Source organism: Eptesicus fuscus, chromosome 6 (genome assembly GCF_027574615.1).
Source record: "Eptesicus fuscus isolate TK198812 chromosome 6, DD_ASM_mEF_20220401, whole genome shotgun sequence".
Classification (NCBI taxonomy): Eukaryota; Metazoa; Chordata; class Mammalia; order Chiroptera; family Vespertilionidae; genus Eptesicus; species Eptesicus fuscus.
The window spans coordinates 14,972,394-14,991,655 of NC_072478.1; the positions used below are offsets into that span (position 1 = coordinate 14,972,394).

At 48.6% G+C, this 19,262-nt stretch overlaps 1 long non-coding RNA gene across 4 annotated transcripts; it reads left to right on the forward strand.

Moving 5' to 3' along the window:
* Positions 1 to 32: 32 nt before the first annotated feature.
* On the forward strand, positions 33 to 17,707 carry LOC114228015 (uncharacterized). Of its 4 annotated transcripts, none has more exons than XR_008556216.1 (5): positions 4,303 to 4,408; positions 8,728 to 8,854; positions 9,554 to 10,008; positions 16,230 to 16,373; positions 17,405 to 17,707. It is a non-coding gene; the product is annotated as an uncharacterized LOC114228015 (long non-coding RNA). The 4 variants fall into 4 exon arrangements; XR_008556215.1 differs by lacking the exon at positions 4,303 to 4,408 and adding an exon at positions 13,397 to 13,628 and having other exon boundaries at positions 8,368 to 8,854; XR_003614100.2 differs by lacking the exons at positions 4,303 to 4,408; positions 8,728 to 8,854 and adding an exon at positions 33 to 143.
* The last annotated feature ends 1,555 nt before the right edge of the window (positions 17,708 to 19,262 follow it).

Sequence of the window (19,262 nt, forward strand, 5' to 3'; positions counted from 1 at the left end):
TTGCTTAGATACATCTCTCAGTGACAAATGGCCTTTGGCTTTGACTACTTATGCATGTAAGCTATGCATTGAGCATCTCTGTTCAGAGGGACATCAGGCCAGAACCAACTTTCACAATTTCCTTTTGAGCTACCTGTGTGATGGTAAGAGTGGGGGTTGTTTTAAAGGAAAAGAGACCTGAAGTTTTTTATGCTGAACTATAGGAAGAATTTAGCTGCAATAAAGGACCCACCATAGAGTGAGGAAAGAAACAAAATCACCTGGTGAACACAGCTCTAGGCTGTCTTTATGCCAGTTTATGAATGAGTCAAAGGAAGTGCAGCCAGGATCCATAGAGACAAAGAATTTCTATTTTCTGCCAGTAGGAATCATCTCCTGTACTTATGATTTCTATTTGTAAGAGAAAAAGTGTTGAGGAGTGTGTGTGACAGAGAATAAGGGGTATGTTGAAAGGGGATGAGGAGAGAGAAAGGAAGACATTAAAAAGGACTTTTTGACAAAGCAAAGTAAAAATTTAGGGTCTCTTTGTATAAAGACACCAAGGCAATAGACTTGATGCCTAGTGTTTGGAGAGGCCATTGTTCCATATCATTCTGGATCTGTTTGGCAGTGACTGCTCCCACCACCCTGTTCTCATGTCCAGGCCTCACTTGGGTCTAGAATCCTTTATTCAATCTCTGTGTTCCATCTTGTCAGAGACTATGGTTGGGGATGAGAGGGACAGGGGAGCAGTGGGTGTGATTGGAATCATGTGCAAGGTTCAGGGAGGGCCAGACCAAACATGAGAATCAGCCACCGATGCTGGATGGGGAGGCAGGACAAACAAGCTCAGGGATCCAGTTCTGTGGGAGAGAAGAGCAGAAGGCTAGATGCGGCCAAAGGGAGTGAGAGATGGAAGAGTGGGAGAGAGGTGATGGATGGCCTGTGTCATTGGATGAGGGGAAAGGTGATATCCAATGTGGCTGGCAGAGGTAGGATGGTGGGGAGGAGCAGACTTCATTCATTTAGGGACATTACTACAGATGCCCACTTTTCCTACTGCTCCACCTGCTTGCTGAAGCATTTTTCCTTCTTTGCTAAGCAGTGATCATTACTGTCTTTTCCAAGCTAATATGTCCTTGTTGTGCACCTACTCTGCACACAAAGTCTCATATGTAGAGAACATACAAAAGGCACAGCCCCTGCCTGGTTGAGAGCTAGGCAGAGGGACAAGATCTACAGGAATGTACTAATGAGCTCACAGAAGAGGGGTGGGGTAGGCTAGGAAGAGAGAAAGAGAGAATTGGAGTGGACTTAGGAAGAAAAAAGGAGAGTTTTCGTGATGTGGCACTAAGAACTCACTGTTCTGGGCCTTGGATCGCATATCTGTAAATGGGAAAGTGGGATCACTATGTGACTTCAGAGCCCCCAGCAGAGTTCGGGTTCTGTGGTTCTAAGATGAGACCATACCCAGTATGTTTTGAGTTAGAAAGTGAGCCCGCAGACTTCACAGCATTACTTATGGTCCCTGCCCTCCTGAACCCTCTCTTTGCTCCTGTACTAAGTGTGGAGGATTATTCCCAGTGACAAACAGGCTTGGGAGAGAGATGTGTATAGAGGAGGAGAAAGCTGAGGTGACTTTTGTCAATATAGACAGGGGTTCTAGGCACCCTCCTCCCATGCTGCATATCCTCGGGTCAGACAGTATCTAGAAACTGTGGTGCGTGTCTACTTGTGTCAAACCATAGCCCTACTAGTGGCCAGCCAGGGGCCGAGCTCTCCCCGCTCCCTGTGTCTCCTATGTGAAGTCCCTAATGTACACTGTGCATCAACCCACGTGAGGCAGGAGACAAATCACCTGGCTAGAGACAAGATGATTGGTTACTCATTGCAGTCTCTCTGAAGTATGACTTTTGTGGCAGCCAGGTGAGGGGACTGGGGAATTGGGCTTCCAAGGTGGGATGGCTCTTGATTTTCATGAAGTACTCAGGATGGAAACTACACCTTCCATGTTTCCTGTGGCTACTGTCATTTGACCCAGTTTCAGTATTAGCACATTGCTGAAGTTGGATGCCCTGCTTTCTCAACAGGGTTACAGACCTGGAAAATGATTCCCAACCTGAGAGAAAGCTAAGGCTTGGAATGGAGAACTCTTTGCCCACATCACCTCACTGGTTAGAGGAATCAGAGAGACCTGGGCTCAGTCAGACTTCTGGTCCTTCAAACCAGTTCTGCACTCTGTCCATTCTACTGACTCTCACGAGGTCTGGGTTCCAAGACCCTTGGCAGTAGGCAGGGACTGATGGAAATGCTTAGGCATAATTGGGATTTCAGTGGGTCTGAATAATAAAGGTTAAGGGTATATGGATACGCCTCATCCAAATGGGTGCACTAGCGCCTCATCTCTCACATGTTGTGAGACCCTCTTTCTTTTCTGATCCTGGACATTAGCTCTTTGGTAGAAAACCAAATAAATGTTTTTGTTGGAATCGGAGACTTCTTGTTTCTCCCTTGGACTCTGCAGAGGTCTGTCGATTAGGGCACAAGCTTAGCAGAAGAGGAGAGGCATTTCAAAATACTCTTGTACTAAAGGTCTATGTAACCTTGAATAAGTCCCATCGCCTGCCTGGTTTCCTTACCTTTGAAATGTCAAGATACATCATCTAAGGGGCTACATGTTAAAAATACACATCCCCAGGGTCCTCCCAGGATATGTAGAGTCTGATGTCTGGGGCTGTGGTCCAGGAATCCGTGTTTATACCAGCTGCTCAGGTGATTCTGATGAGCATCCTGGTGTGCAAACTGCACTATGCATGACCCCCGAAGCAACTTCCAGCCTCACCTTTTATGTGTAGGCTGGTGTGAGGAAATATTTCTCAAAACTGAGAGGTTTATAGCCTTCGAATGTCCTCATCTAGAACAGAAGTAGGAGAAAGAAAAGCAGCAGATTTAAAGGTGGAAATTCCCACCATGGCCAGTTTGGCTCAGTTAGTTGGCCCGTGTTCGTATGCACCAAAGGTCCGTCGTGCATTTGGTTCCCGGTCAGGGCAAATAACCAGGTTGTGGGTTTGATTCCTGCCCCGTTGGGATGCATGCGAGAGGCAACCGATCGATGTATCTCTCTCACATCAATGCTTCTCTCTCTCCCTTCCTCTCTAAAAATCAATAAAATAATCTATAATAATAAAAGTGTAATATGCTAATTAGACCAGATGTCCTTCTGGACCACCTTCCCAATGAAGCTGGGGCTAAGAGGGAAGCCCGAGTCCCAGGTGCCAGAGGGAAGCCAGTGCCTGGCAGCCAGGGGAAGGAAGGCCTACTCTTGCAAGAATTTCGTGCATCGGGCCTCTAGTAGTAATAATAATAATAATAATAATAATAATAATAATAATAAATGAATTAAATAAAGGTGAAAATGTCCTGGGGCCCTATTTTTCCTTTCTAAGGTTCCTGTGGAATTCCATAGACTACTTCATGGCACTGAGTCTTCCCTTCTGAACCAGGTTGTCTGAATCCGTTTTGCTATTTGTCGTCATGTCCCTTGTATTTTTTCCCTTTAACCTTTGGCAAAGTCTTGTACAAAGGTGTCAGCCTTGTTGGGTCATGACTTGTCCAAACCATGCTGGGTCTTCAAAGGGAAGGACTAACCCCCTCCTCTTCACCCCACCCTCTGGCTGAGGTCATAGTCATGTGACTATGGGACACTCGAAGAATGTGACATTCAGCTCTCAGAAGCAAAACTGAATAGCTAGCTGTACTCCACCCCAAAGAGATTGTTCTTTCAATGTTTGCCTTGAGGGTCATGAAGTTTATTTTCATTTCTAAAGTGGCTTTTCCTTAGAACATTCTGGAGGGTGGATGGGGAAGATAATCAGATAGTCTGCACATTTCTGAGGGGACACTGTCAGCACAGCTGTATTTGAAGATTGCCTGGGACCTTGAAAGAGTCTTGCGGATCTGTAGCTGGTGGATGGGACCCAGGCCCCTGGAAGTGAGCCTTTCTCAGAGCACAATTCAAAAGAGCAGTGCCTCACGGAGGCCGGTACACCTCTGCTTTGCAAGGCCGGACTAGGAGGCTGCTCTGTGCCTCACTGTGGTTTCCTCTGTCCCTACCCAGGACACCGTGTTCCAGATTTCTCCAGAGAATGTGATGTATTGGAGAACGAAGAGCCGATGTCTCTGATGAGAAGGCAAATAGTAGCCATGGGAAGACTGGTTCCCCTCGGCCCATGAGTGCAATCTGCTAGTTGTGCCGGGCCGGCTGTGCCAGGAACACACCGAGCCAGCCCACCAGCCAGAGCTGCCGGAGCCCTTCTGTAGGAATGACCCCATCAGAGGAAGGGCGGGATTTTGAGGTTTGGGGTTGCCAATGGCTAACACTACAGCTTTAACTCTTCTTGCATGACCTCTGGGGCAGTGACGCAAAGAGGTAATTGGACAGTTCCTCTCAGCTCTTCTTCTTGGTCCTGAGAAGGTGGCTTTCCTGATTGGGGGTCAGGGGAAGGCCCTGAGTTGACTTGGCCTGTGACTCCCCTTTTGGAGGGAGCGTAGTCCTAGGAAGGTCACAGCTACCATTCTCTTGTGGGCTACCACCTGTGATGGTGCGTGTGCTTGGTGTGTACACATGTGCTCACACAGTGGACGCCCGTGGGGCAGCGGTGCCAGGTGGCACTATCCGCCCCTAGTGAGACAGGCCCGCCTTCTCTTCAGAGTGTGTCCCTCCTCTATCATTCACATCAAATGTCCCAGGCCTTGACTCCACAACACCTTCCTTCCACAGATGAAGCCGCTGATGCAGGCAGCCCCTCCAGCCAGCACTCTGCAGCCTGCAGCCTTGCGCTGAGTTCCGTCCTGAGAAATGAGAGGCAGAAAAGGGCCCTTCATGTCCCATGTCCCACAGGCAGCCCCTAGGACCTCCATAGGCTCTCTCCACATCAAAGCTGTTCTTTTGTTAAGGAAAAGGTCCAGGGCCCCGCTGGCCCCAGCTTCTCAGTGACTGTATTTGCTTGTTTCCTTAATAAGGACCTGGACTGCGTAGCACCCAGAAAGGTCAGGGCGCCTTCAAACTCATTCCCGTCCTGCCCATGGAGGGGGCAGCGCCAACCCGTGGGAAGGCTGCTGCTTTCTGCTCAGTGCCACCTGGAAGGAACAAACCCTCATTAGGAGGCTGCCCCCTGCTGACCCCGCGCTGGACTCCCATCTGGAAAGAGGATCCCTTCCTCCCGTCCTCTCCCCTCTCTCATCTTCCCTCCTGCTTTCCTGTTCTCATCGCCTCTTGTCCTTGCCTTTATTGGGGCTCTCTTGTCCTTATTTTCGGCATACCTTCTCCTGGCTCCTGACCTGGACCGCCTTACACACGCTAATGAGAAACTCTGCAAATCCTGCAGCCCGCCTCCCAGGAAGTGACAGTCAGCGCCACTGAATGCTCACCTCAGGGGCGAAGGCACAGGGCAGCGGGAAGCAGAGGGGCCCAGCGGATATTTTCCTCCTGCTGTGAATGTTTTCCCTTCTGACCTTCTAGCCTCTCACTTATTGCTCACATGCTTCTCTCCCGAGCCCGCAGCTGGTCCTCGGCTCCCCCACCGGTTTCCGTGGTGCTCCTGTGTGTGAGCAGCTTTGCAGCATGCGGGTGATTGAGAGGTTTGGCCGCCAGCTGCCAAGCAGGCATTCTTGCCTGGCTTTCCCATTTCTCTCGTCCCCTGGCCCAGCCGCCAGGTATGGAAACAACAGTGCCCTGGGTTTACACAGAGCCTCTCATCCAAGAAATCTCACTACGGTCTTGCCAGCCCATCTGATTACACTCATTTTTCTGGATGAGGAAAGTGTCTTTTCTGGAAGGGAAGTCGATTGCCAAAGGCTGTTGTAACCACCCTGGGGAAGGGCTGCAGAATTGGCCAGCAGCTCCCCCTCTGGTGTCTGGCCACCTGCTGGCCCTACCCTACCTTTGGGGGTGACGGGGGGAGGGGGTTAGGAAACCAGGACATAGGACAAAAGGCCCTGCCAGAGCAGGAATCCAGCCTTAAAAATGGGGGTGAAGTAAGATTAGGCACCTCCCTACATATCAGTCCCTCGTCTTTCTAGTTAAGTAACAGATAACAAGGACCTGTCACAAACTCCCGAGGCCCCATCCTCAGGATACTTAATTTCTGTAATCTGCTCCTTCTCCCGATTGTTACTCTTCTGTGACTCTGACCAGAGCCTTCCTGGCCCTTTTATAGGAGCATAAATGCTTCTCAGATTGCCTCCCAGCCACCTGGCCTCCTGCCTCATGCTGAGTCCGGAGGTCTCGTTGTTTGGGGTGAAGCAAAGGAACGAGTAGGAAGAGAAATGGACAGAAGAGGATGGGGAGATGCCAGAGGGAAGAAGGGACAAGACAATAAGGAGAAACAGAAGGAGGGGCCACGGAAGGAGAAGAGGTAGATTTGCTGTATTTGCAAAAATGACTTGAGTGTCTATTCTATGCAGGAATTCTAGACACTGTATTGGTCTGCTTGGGCTGCCATAAAAAAGTAGCACAGACTGGGCAGCTTAAACAAAGAAATTCAATTTCTCACAGTTCTGGAGGCTGGATATCTGAGGTCAAGGTGCTGGCAGGGTTGGTTTCATCCGAGGCGCCTCTCCTCAGCTTGTAAATGGCTTTTCCCCGGTGTCCCGGTCCACCCTCTGGACCTGTCCTCCCAGCCCTGCTCAGATCCTGGAGATTATGCCTAAGGCTTCCTTTATGAAGTCAATCCATCTCATATTCCAGCATCCTTATTTCCTGCTGCCTTCTGTTCTCCCCGGCATTATTGTCGTTTCCAAAGAGCTCTGCCTTCTCATGATGTGCCCCAAGTAGGACAGCTTCTGTGTAGTCATTTTTGCTTCCAGCGATGCATCAGGCTTGGTTTACCCCTATGTAGACAGTGACACTGAGGGCAGGTTCTAGCTTCGATCTTTCCTGACTCACGGGCCTAGCACTGTGCTGGCATACAGTAGAGGCCTGTAAAGACTTTGAGAGTGAGAAAGAAACCTTTGGAAAGAGGACTGTGTAACCACACAAGTAGGTCCTTATATTATCTATTGCCACCATTATTCTGCAACAAACAGCCACAATGTATCAGTGGTGAATGACAGTAAGTGTAGCTCCCAATCATGAGCTTGTGGGTTCATCTGCCCTTCACTAGGGTGGGCCAGTTGGCTCTGCTCCACATATCTGTCACCCTCCTGCGATTCGTGGGCCACGTAGGGCACGCTTTTCTTAAGAAGACAGCAGACAGCAGACAGCAGGCTCCACTGCTCAAGTATATCTCAAGACCCTGCTATCATCACATCTACTAACATCCCTTTGACCTAAGACTGAACCCGGCATCACAGAGTAGGGAAGCACACTGCACCCAGGATGAGGCCACGGTAAAGGTTGACAACTCAATTGGGGCCAACAATCTCTTATAGTCCCTCTTCTCACTTCCAGACATGGTTAAGACTCTGCCCTTCTGTCTCTTCCTGCATTCCCCATTCACAGAAATTGTGAAAGAATACCAGCCTTTTTCAGCTCTTCGAGGATGATGCAGAGAGGGCATCTCCTGAGTCATGGGGCCATGACATTGTAGAGGCTAGAAATGGAGTTACTCCTAGATCAGCGAAAGGGTTAACTCCCCAGCATCCAGCTGCAGAGAAGTCCTCTGTCCTTGCTGCGCATAGGACCCTGGGAAGTCATGCGTCACACTGAATTCAGAACTTCTCTGCAAGATTAGCTGGGCCCACCCCAGTCCCCAGCTGTGACCTGCATCTCCAGCTAAAGGAGAGAACTCGTAGCCTGCCACCTGGATGCCTGGAACCCCCTTCAGGGCTCCCCTGCCACACTCCCCAGCATTTTGCTGCCCAGAGAGGTCTTTTAAAATCTTTTAATTTAAAAGGACCCTTGAGCTCAGTCTCTGGGCAAATACAATCACAAGGAGGCATGGTAAAGTGACTTCTTAAGTGGGCAGCCCGAGGGAGAGCCAAAGGGCAGGCAGGGGTCGGAGGGACTTGTCAGAACAACCAACTTCAAGGGAACTGCGGTGGGGCACAATCTTAAGTGGCAGAGCCCGCCCGCACACCGCACACCTACTCCTACCCAAAAACAGTGAGCAAAGTGAGCAAAGCTCAGTGTCTGGGGGACATTTTCTACCTCATTAATGACAGATTTTCCCAAATAGACATCTGTAGGTGGGCACAGTGGGAAGCAATGCATATGCAAGCGATTACAGATGTACAGTGACAGTGAAACAGTCCCCCATTTGTTTACCTGTGTGCTTTTTAGAATAAATAGCCCACTGTCTTCCATGAGGATTTGATGTGAGTGGGTGTGTTTCTGGGACTACAAATCAGATACATCCTCAAACCAATAATGGCTGTACCACTTGACAATCAGAGGTGGGATCCCCCGGCTCTGCTGTTTTCAACATGAACTTGGGAAATCACTTAATCTTGCACAGTATCCATTTCTCATCTATAAAAATGAGGTTAATGACCCTTGCCGTGGAGGATGTCGGTGATGAATAGGCGAGATGATATACTTGCACTTGGCAGGCAACTTTGCAGTAAGTTCCTTCCATCTCGTGCGGTGGGGATGATGAAAGCGGATGCTGTCGAGGTTTCACAGGACTGAGAATTTGAAAGCCTGGAAGTGTGGGTTGTGCTCTGACACTTTGGCCTTCTAAGATGGGAATGGAGAGCAGAGCTGAAGCTGTAGCACTGCTTGGAGACTGGTGTTATTATTTTCCCAAGAGGCAATGTGGAGGATGTTTTCCCAGCCCAGAGGTAGAAGGTACCAAGCTGGCTGCGAGGAGGGGGAACACAGAGGAGCCAGGAGAACCAGGTCGCAAGGAGCCTGCAGCTGACACAGACAGTCTCGGTAGGTGGGTCACCACAACTCAGGACAAAGGCCGTTCTGCAAGACCACCCAGCCTCAGATGGCTCTAGTAGGTGGACTGGAGCACAGGGATGGAATCTGATGCTTTTAGTAAGAGTTTTCAGCATCTTGAATGTTGATTTAAGTACAGGGTTAGACAAAAGTAGGTTTATAGTTATGAGTATGCAAAACAGAGTTGTTCTTGTATTATTATTAATTACTAGAGGCCCAATGCATGAAACTCATGCACTTGAAGGGGGGTAGGTTTCCTCAGCCTGGCCTGCGCCTCCGGGGATCGGGCCTAAGCCAACAGTCAGACATCCCTCTTGCAGTCCAGGACCCCTTGCTCCTTACTGCCTGCCTGCAGCAGAGGCGGGATAGGCTCCTGCCACCGCCACTGCGCTCGCCAGCCATGAGCTGGGCTTCTGGCTGAGCGGTGCTCCCCTTGTAGGATCACACTGACCACCAGGGGGCAGCTCCTGTGTTGAGCGTCTGCCCTCTGGTGGTCAGTGAATATCATAGCAACTGGTCATTCAGCTGGTGGTTCCGCCATTCAGTCGATTTACATATTAGAGTTTCATTATATAGGATTGTATTATTTATTTGTATTACAACTGTAAACCTACTTTTGTCCACACTGTACCTCTTTTACATCTTTATATAAAGTAAATAGGTAAGTATTTTGCCACTTTTATTTTCTAGAAAAGGAGTCTGAGTTTAAAGGATCACGTAATATGCCTGAGGTCACACCAAGCCAAGTCTGTCTGCCTCCGAAGCCCATATGCCTTCAGCATCGTCACAGGTCTCTGCAGCAGCTAAGGTCATGGCCAGGGGACATAATGAAGTGAGAGCAGAAAGCAGATCCAATGTGGCACTTACAGAAATGCACACAAACATGACTGAAGAAGGAACTCAAAACCAGGACCCTGTGTAAGGCATGCTTCCTCCAGGATGGCCTCCCAGACTGCTCCAGCACTGGCTCTGTGCTTCTCAACACCCACCACACTTAGACCTGGATCCCTACAAAGTCCATCGTTGAACTACCCATCTACTGGCTTCTTGTATTGAACCATTTTCCCAAAGCAGAGCTGAAACATACACTTTTTCTCTAAGTCCCCTTGGAGGTTAACATAAACCTGAGCCCAAAAGATGTCAGGGTGAGTATTAACAAAAATACAAAAACAACAAAAAAGATGTTTGATGTTAATAGTTTTAAAATCCTCTGGCATTTGAATGGCAGCCTTGTTTCCTCGGGCCCCTCCAGTTGCCATTCTTTGCGCTGATGGTTGCTGTAAGCCCTGGGACCTTTGGCAGAGAGACACAGTAGCTGACTGATGAGAAGGAGAGCCAGGTGGTCCAACGGTAGAGAAATGGAGGCCTAGAAACTCAACGGCAGCCTCAAGCCTGTCAGCTCTTGTCACACTGAGCTGGAGCAGGCAATTGGTGCATAGGTGTCCTACAGGAAGCAGGGTGGTGGATGGTGGCCACCCTGCTGGCCTACACCCACTCTTGGGTGGTGTGGTATGACTTGAGGGCTGATGGGGGGAGCCACTTCCCTTAAAAACACTCCTAAAATTTTGCAACATCTGAAAGCCCACTATTCAGTTTAGTTTGTGTGTTTTGTTTTGTTAATCCTCACCTGAGGATATTTTTCCATTGATTTTTAGAGAGAGTAGAAGGGATGGGGAGAGACAGAGAGAGAAACATCAATGTGAGAGAGACACATTGATAGGTTGTCTCCCGCACATGCCTCTACTAGGACCAGGGAACAAGCCTGCAACCGAGGTACAGAATCAAACTCAGGACCCTTCAGTCTGCAGACTGACACTCTAACCACTGAGCAAAACCAGCTAGGGCTACTTTATTTTGATTTTTATGGTTTTCTGTTAAAAGGAAAGGTCATTCATTAAACTATTATCAAGTTGAACTAATGAATTCCCCTTTTGAAAGGCAACAAAGGAACAAAAGGGTGGAGTTCAGAAAATTGGGGGGGAGGGGATAAGAGGGAAGACCATGCCATGCCCTTGCTTAAGGTTTTCAGTGGCGATTCCTAGCTTCCTAGACGTTCCCTACTCAGGGGTCCCAGCCGCATCGTGCGATGCCCCATCCCACGTGCCTGGCCACATTGCAGACTGCCTCTCCAAACAGGCCACATGCTCCCAACTCTGGGCCTTTGTCTGTGCTGCTCCATCAACACAGAACACATAACTCATTTGTTTACAGGATTTAACTGCAAGCACTGCCTCTAGGAAGAAGCCTTCTTGTATCCAATCAAGTTTTGAGGTGCTCCTCCTCACACTCTACCCACCTGTCACTTGTGATTCTTCACTACCCCTTGCCCTCGACCCCTGGATGGGAGTTTCTCAAGGGCAGCCTAGTGCAGTGCCTGTGAGGACGAAGGAGTGACAGAGGAGAGGAGAGGATGAACTTCGAAGGGTGCCACCTGCATCTTTCTTACAGTCTTCCTGAGGACCGATCCCTGCAACAGAACCATTTGCCTTCCAAGCAAATAATAAGATGCACCAGGAAGAAAGGAAATGTACTTGATTCTTTGGGTGAATGATAAAGAACCCAGACCTCTAGCACTCCCAAGCCTGGCCTCACAAAATGAGGAGGGCAAGGTTTACCACCTCCCACCTACATATAACCTTCCCACTTGGAAAGATTCATTAGCTCTTTGAAAATCAAGGAAAATAATCCTTCTCCATCATTTTCATTCTTAACAAATATCCAAGGTTTTCAATGTCTACTAAAATCAGCTATTTCTCAGGATCTTAGACTAGGGGGAAAAAGCCACTTAATCCACCTGCCTCTCTCACCGGATTGGCGTGATGTCTAATACATAGTAGATATTCAAGATATAATAGTTCAATGAATGGCTGAAATAATGTCAGATGCCTCAGCCTGTTAGGATCAGAGCTGGTTCAGAGCCAGGCATCTTGTCCCCAGGTCAAGTTTTTCTCCTATGATAGCATCTAACCCTAATTGCAAATTCTGTCTCATCGCAACTGCAAAGTGTAACAATCACTTGCTTTTCCATTTAAAATGTGATTGTGTGCTATTTCAATTTCAAAAGCAAGACGCATGAATCATTGAGTCATTGCAAGGCAATGAATCATTGAGCAACAAAATAATGCACTCCATGTGGTGAAATTCGAGCTTATTTTCCATCAGGTGGACAAACACTATTTACTGAATAAAGATACAGTCCTAACTACAGCCTTGCCTGACTCTTGGACGTAGGAAATGCATGGCAGACCACAGTAGCCATGGTCTCCGAGGTGAGAAGGTGAGCAGAGGTAGGGAATATTTCTGTGTGGGCTAGCTCGAAAAAAATGGAGGCTGGAAATCTTAGGCTTCCTCTATTATTTTTGCTTTAAATATTTTATTATTGTAATAAAGGCTACCCCATAAATCTGAAAGCAGAAAGAAATATTTTGAAGACACGTAATATTGCTCAAATTCCTGACATGTCAAAGGGTCTGTCTCTCAGAATTCATTTTCCATTGCTGTCCAGGCAGTGGGTGGATGGTGAGGAATTATTTCAGAGAAGCGTCTATACAGGATAGAGAATGATGCTATGGCATCCCCTCTGGACCAGAGAGGTACAAGGGATAAGCAGCACCACACACCAAGGAGAGCAGCCCATGGCTCTCCGGGGGGCTTGATTGGAGGGAGCAGTTCCAGGAGCACCAATCAGGAAAGGGTCAGGGTGTCCATAGGACACCTGCAAACACCACTGGCAGCAATCATGGTGCTGCTAATGACGTGCTTACTTGCACAGAACAGTGGCCAGGAAGGCGGCTATCCAAGCTAACACCCCTTCTTCCCCTAGTAACTAGGTCCTTCTGACGCCAGGCCCGTGGCCCTCCTCAGCCAGTCCACTCAAAGTCACATGCTGCTGGCCCTGACAGCCCTGCTCAGCAGAGCACTGTGAGACAGGCATGCTTCTGGGTTCTCCAGCTCTCATTACTCCTCCCCCAACCTCTGCTCCCCACCCCTCGCCTTCCCAGTGACCTCATTCCCAGGAGCCTGGGACATGTATACACTCTCCATCTTTCTCTCTTATCCCAGCCATTGCTGAGAAGGGTCTGATCAATAAATTCACCATGGGATATAAAAGACTAATAAAGTTTAATAACTTGCCTCTCGAGGAGTATTTGCATTTTAACGGGAATAGCAGTCTAAGCCAAAGGAATTAGGCTGTAATGGTACAATTTCAGGCACCATCAAGCAGCTGAAGGAAGTATTTTTGGTGTGTGCCCTGGTAGATGCTACCTCCTCCAAGGTCAGCCAGTTGGTCAAGAGGGAGACAGAGCAAGCACGCTAGTGTCCTGGGCTTCTCCTGACCTCCATTCCCAGCACAATCAAGGACTGTATCTTCATTCCGTAAATAGTGTTTGTCCACCTGATGGAAAATAAGCTCAAATGTCACCACATGGAGTGCATTATTTTGTTGTTCAATGAATCATTAAACAACAGGCCTAGCTTTCCAGAGCAGTTTGCTCCTCCACTGTCCTGATTCTCTCTCATCTGTTGTTTCAGTCTGCAAACACTAATGAGCCTACTGTGTGAATGCAGATCTTCTATGCACATTGGCAGTTCCAAGGACCAGCAATAGCTTGGGGGTCAACAACAGGCCCTAAAGCCAAGCATAGTCTGGGCTTCCTGCCGACTCTGTCCCTGCTGCTGTGTGCCACTCCCTCCGGCTCTCTCCCTGACGAAGGCTGATAACATGACCTACATTTAAGGATTAAATGAGATGCTGCAAAGTTAGGTAATACTTGCTTAGTAAATATTTGATATTATTAGCATCATTTGAGTATCTATAGATTCCAATGGCCAGTAGCCCAGAACCAGGGATAGACATGCAATCCAAGATGCGGTGGAATTTCCTCTCATTCTTCCATGCCAACTGGAGGAGTCATGCTCCTGGAGAGGCTCATTCTTGGGAGAGGCAGCGAGGAAAGGTCTGAGGAGCAGCTAGTCTGGTGTCAATGGACCGAAGGCAGAAAGCAGAATAGAGGCAGATTGGGCAGGATCTTGAATTCCAGGGTGCAGTCAAGGTCTTCTCGAAGAGGTACCCCACCGGTGCTTTGAGAATAAATTCTGATGATGTAGAGATGAACCAGAGGCAAGGAGAGCAGGGAGGGGACTGCAAATGAGGCAGCTCAACCCTGAGACATTGGACAGATGCAGGATGGGAACATGGGACAGTGTGCTTTCTAGGAGCCTACAGCTCGCTCGCTCTCTCTCTCTCTCTCCCTCTCTCTCTCTCTCTCCCCCTCTCTCTCTGCCTAAACATTCCAGAATGCATTCATATTTAAAGGCTCCAGGTCATTGGATTGAGCATTAGTGCAAGAGCAAAATGTCTCATTGAAAACATTCTAAGGGTTTAGCTGTGTTCCGGGAAGTCCCCATTCCTTCCTCCCACCAGGCCAGTTCATGTTTCTCCTTCTTTTTACTCTTTATCTTCCCCCTGTTATAGCTGAACATCTTCCTGCAATGACTTCTCAGTCATGTGTGATTTTTCAAGTGCTGCCTAGAGGCAATACTTTGTGGGTGTCCCCTTCACCCCTCTTCTTTCTACTTCAACCAACTAGAGTTTGAGGCAACCTGTGAATGAGAGTGGCTGCCTCTACTATACCTAAAGGTGGGGTCATGCTTTCTGAGTCCGTGGGCCCCCGCAGGACTAGGGAGCCAGGGGAGGGGCATGGCACCCCATGGGTTACATAGGGCAGAGGGGCACAGAAAGGACATGGTCCAGCAGTACCCCTTTCCTCCTCCTAGTGCTGCCCTCAGGAATGGAGCAATGGCTGGAGGGGTCCAGGGGGAGGATGAGGTAAGGCTGACACAATACCAACGTGGAGTGCTCCTTCAAACACCTCACCGTGTCCTAGAAAATAAAGGCAGAGGGAGTCCTAACAAGGAACAGAAATCCAGTGGGTGTTTACACTATCCCACTAGACCAAGGCCCACTAGAAGACACATACTGGGTCTTATTCATATTTGTGTCCTCCATCCCCACTCCTCCATGCCCAGCCTAGAATAGGAATTCAATACTAAGATGAGGTCATTGGAAAGGTGGAGGGAGGGGGTGCGGAAGGCAAAGGGGGCAAGGGGTGTCCTGGGGAGATGCGAGCCTGTCCCCTCTCTCTCGCCCAAGGATCAGTGACAGTGTCTCGGAAGGGAGCAGTAATGGAGTTTTTATTGCTTGTGCTTCATTGCATTTGATCCCAATGCCAGGAGGTTATTGTTCAGATTTTTTTCAGGTCAATGCTAATTAACTTTATTAATGCATTTTTGGTGAAGGAAAAGCAATTGAGCTCGGTTCTGCTAATATTTGTGTGGCTCTTCACGCCGAGCAGCGAGCAGCGTCGGGCTTGGCATGTCTCTTTAGAATCTGGGGCTAAGAGGCAGTGACCTTTCTTGATGGAATGGCCCATAAAATTGAGAGCGGCACCCCCAGGGCCAGGAGAGGGCCATGTCCCAGAGAGAGAAAGCAAGGAGAGGAGAAAGTGGCATAAAAGGCCAAAAGCCATGGATAAATGGAAGGGAAAGAAGGGCAATGTGCCAGAAGGACCCTGAACTTGGAGTCTCCCCTCCACCCCACACATGGGACGTGTGCCTGTGGACACTCACTGAGTTTTCATTTTTTCTTCCATAAAATTGCCTTAGATTTTTGTTGGGAAGATAGATACTAATGGAAGTGCTAAAATATAGTATTTAACTTGGAGTAAGTGCTCAACATATGTTAGCTGAATTTTAATGGGATCAGGGTGTCTGAAGTGTGAGGTTTCTGGGTTCACTCATTCTTTCTTTAAATAAATATGTGTTTGGTATCTACTATATTCCAGACACATCAGTGATTGGAGAGGAGCATAAACAAGACAGACATAGATCCTAATAGGCCTTTATATTCTGGAAGGTGTTAAGTAGTGTCTCAGAATCACCTAATAAAAACTACTCGTAACATTATATTGTTATTGGACTTTGCTTAATTGCCACCTCCTCAGGCAGACTTTTGGCCCCATAGGGCAGGGACCATGGCTCACATTGCTTAGTGTCGCTGTCACAAGCCTCTGCCAGACATGGAATAAATGTGTTCTCCATAAAGTGGACAAGTGCACTCTGCTCACCCCAGGGTGGACATGGAGGCAGAGTGATGAAGCGGGGCCTGATGGCTCTCCCAGAGGAGGACCCCAAGTCCCCAGGAAAGGCCCTCTTTGGGATGACCTCTGCCCTTTGGGCCAGGCTCAGTTCCATGATGTTAACCTGCAGACGCTCAGAAAAGACCCTGCTACCTCCAGGTCTGAGGGTGGGGAGAGGTGGAAAGAGGTCAACCTTATATCTCAAAGCATCCCATTTTCTTAGACAGGAGCAAGACGGAGGTCAAAGGTTATGTTTAAAACTGAAGAACGGTGATGTCAGAAGAAGGGTTTCAGGCTGCATGAGTCTGAGAGCCTTGAAGTCCCTGAGTGATCCGCTGAGAGACTGTGGGTCCTATCAACACCAAGCACAGGTGAATCCTGTCCTCTCAGCCTCCAGAGGAGGGAGAGAGGGGCAGTGGGGGCGGGTCCCGGGGCAGGAAGGCCCTTGGCTAAGGCCAGAGCTTTGCCCAGGAGGCCAGCAGCACTAGGCACCTGTAGTATTAGAGTCCAGGGACTAAAGAGAGCTTGGTCACTGAACATTCCTGGTTCAGTTAAAAGAAAGTAAAGGGTGAGATAAAGTGTTTGAGGTCTCAGTGTTACAGAACAATTAATTCAGTAGGCACATTCTCAATAGTCTTTTCTCTCTGCCTCTCCTCTCTCTCTCTCTCTCTCTCTCTCTCTCTCTCTCTCTCTCACACACACACACACACACACACACACACACACACACACACGGCCTCTAGAGCCCTTAAATATAGTTCTATATAGTTCTATACAAATGGTCCCCACCCCAAATCTCCTAGAGCACAGCACCTGCACGGGAATGTGGGACCCAGGCACAAACACCTGCTCATGGCACACCCTCCTGCCCCTGGCAGCAGGTCCTGGGAGGAGCAGCCAGCAGGAGGCTCTGCTGCATTGTGCTGCTGATGGATTTTTTTTTTGACAAAACATCTTACCTAATAAAAGAGAAACATGCAAATTAACCATCACTCCACTACACCCACAGCCAATCAGATCGAGTATGCAAATCAACCAAACAAAGATGGAGGTTAATTTGCATATGCAGGCGGGACCTGCCGGAAGGGGACGTGACGCCTACTATGAGGGAAAGGGGGCCAGAGGGAGCTACTGGAGAGGTGCTTTGGACAGAAGCGAGGACTTGCCAGCTCCCACGGACTTGCCAGCTCCCTCGGACTTGCTGGCTCCGGACGGGCCGGGAGCAGGGATGTGCCGGCTTCCAGGCAGCTGGGAGTGAAGCCAGGGGAAGGAAGGCCTATTCTTGCACGAATATCATGCAACGGGCCTCTAGTAAATAATAAAATAGTCATAAAAACTCCGTTACAGATCGCCTGCTGACATGGAATGACTCATCTCGGTAATTCTCTTTCCATTTCCCAAGCATCTCCATAGATCACAGAACAGATTAAGTGGCCTTTGTCTGTGATTTGGAACATTTGTGCAGCCTGGCATGGACAGCACACGGCAGAGCTCAGCCCAGTCACTAGCTGCCATGTTGGGGAAGCATCAGCTGATGCTGGGAGGACCTGGGTTCAAGTCCCAGCTCTGCTCCTTCTACTCTTAACCTCAGGCAAGTTGATTGGCTTTGGGCTCCTCCCATGGGAATGAGAACTTACCCAGCTGGATCACATGAGGTCCATGCTGGTCTCGCTTGTTTGATCAATAAATAAATGCTCTAACCATCTCCGTGGTGCCTCTGAGGATTGATATTGACTCGAGTTTCCCTACTTGATTTCAAAAGTTCCCCTTAAAAGTCCAGCTTTGCAATTATTTACTTGTTTAAATTACATGAATTACAGATTATCTTGAATTCTGACACAAAAATTAAAGGCACCCTAGGGCATCTGAAAATCTAACCCAAGAAGATGAAAAGACAGAAATCCTGTGGCTAGAGATGATAACCTCTAATATTTGTATAGAAATTGTACCTTTAAGGTAATTTCTCAGAAAGCCAGCCTTCAAGACTGGCTGAGATGAGAGGAAGGCTGGGGTGAGGAGGCAGCCAAGCTTTAGAGCTGACCCACCCCTGCCGGGTGCCCAGAGCTGCAGACCCCTCAGTGGGCCCTGCCAGAGTGGGGCGGCCAGCTCCTGCATGGGCTGTGACTCCAGGAGACTGCCCTTGGCAAGCGATGCCACTGGCTTCACAGCACCTGGCACTGCACTGTCTCCGAACACAGGCCACCACCATGCGGCCAGCTTTGCTCACAAGGTACCTTCAGACCCACGCCAAATGCCCCAGGCTTCAGATACCCATGCCCCTCCCAAGCAGCTCTGAGTGTGAATCAGACTAAGTAAGTTCTTCCTTACACTCCATGACTCCCACCACCCAGCCTGCCAGGCAAGTCCTTTTTGTTTTATTCTCTTAGATTATATTCTTGGAAGTGGAATTCCAGGTGGAGAGTAGGTCTGAGGCTCTTCATATAAATATCTAAATTGCTTTCCTAATCCCCAGTGAATGAGAGTGCCTGTCCATCTCGCGCCTTCGCCAGAACTGGGCACCCTGTGTAGGCGCCTGCGCAGGGGTGCGTGTGAGGAATGGCTGGAGAACCTAACTTGTGGCATCAGCAGGGAACGCACCTGTTTGTGTTCCTTCTGGAACTGGAGGGGAGAAGCATAGGAGCGAATACATTCTGCCGTCAAAGGGCAAGAGGTCACCAGTGGGGCCCATTTTCCCAAGACTGATGATGTTATACATGATGGTAGTTTGTGAGGCCAGGCCATTCTCCTGGACTGCAGCGTTGGGGAGTGTGGGCCTGGGCTGAAGGTGGCAGAATACAGTCTCCTCCTGTGTTTCATGTTGGGGAAACTGAAGCAATGCAGTGGCTATAAGTTTCTCTTCCTCCTAGTGGGTCTTTCAAGACTCATTTTAATACAGGAAAACCTTGATTAACCAGAAAGTGAAGATACATGCTTGATTTTCTGATCAATCAAGCACTTGTTTTATTTTTTAATATATGTCAGTATAGTACTTTCTCTATGCCAAGTAATATGCTAATCATATTGCAAATATGAACTCATTTGATCCTCAGAGAAGCCCTATGCATGGGCCCCACTATGGCCTATTTAAAGAATAAATAAATGAAGGCACTTCTGTTGCTGGGAATGTGGCTCTATGTCCATGTGCTTACAGCTCCACTAGGCTTTCCTTTACATGCCGTATTTTAGTATAAAAACTTGTTATTGAAAAGCTTTAATTTTTTTACATATGCTTTAGCAAGTGAAGTGGAGTGAGAATGAAG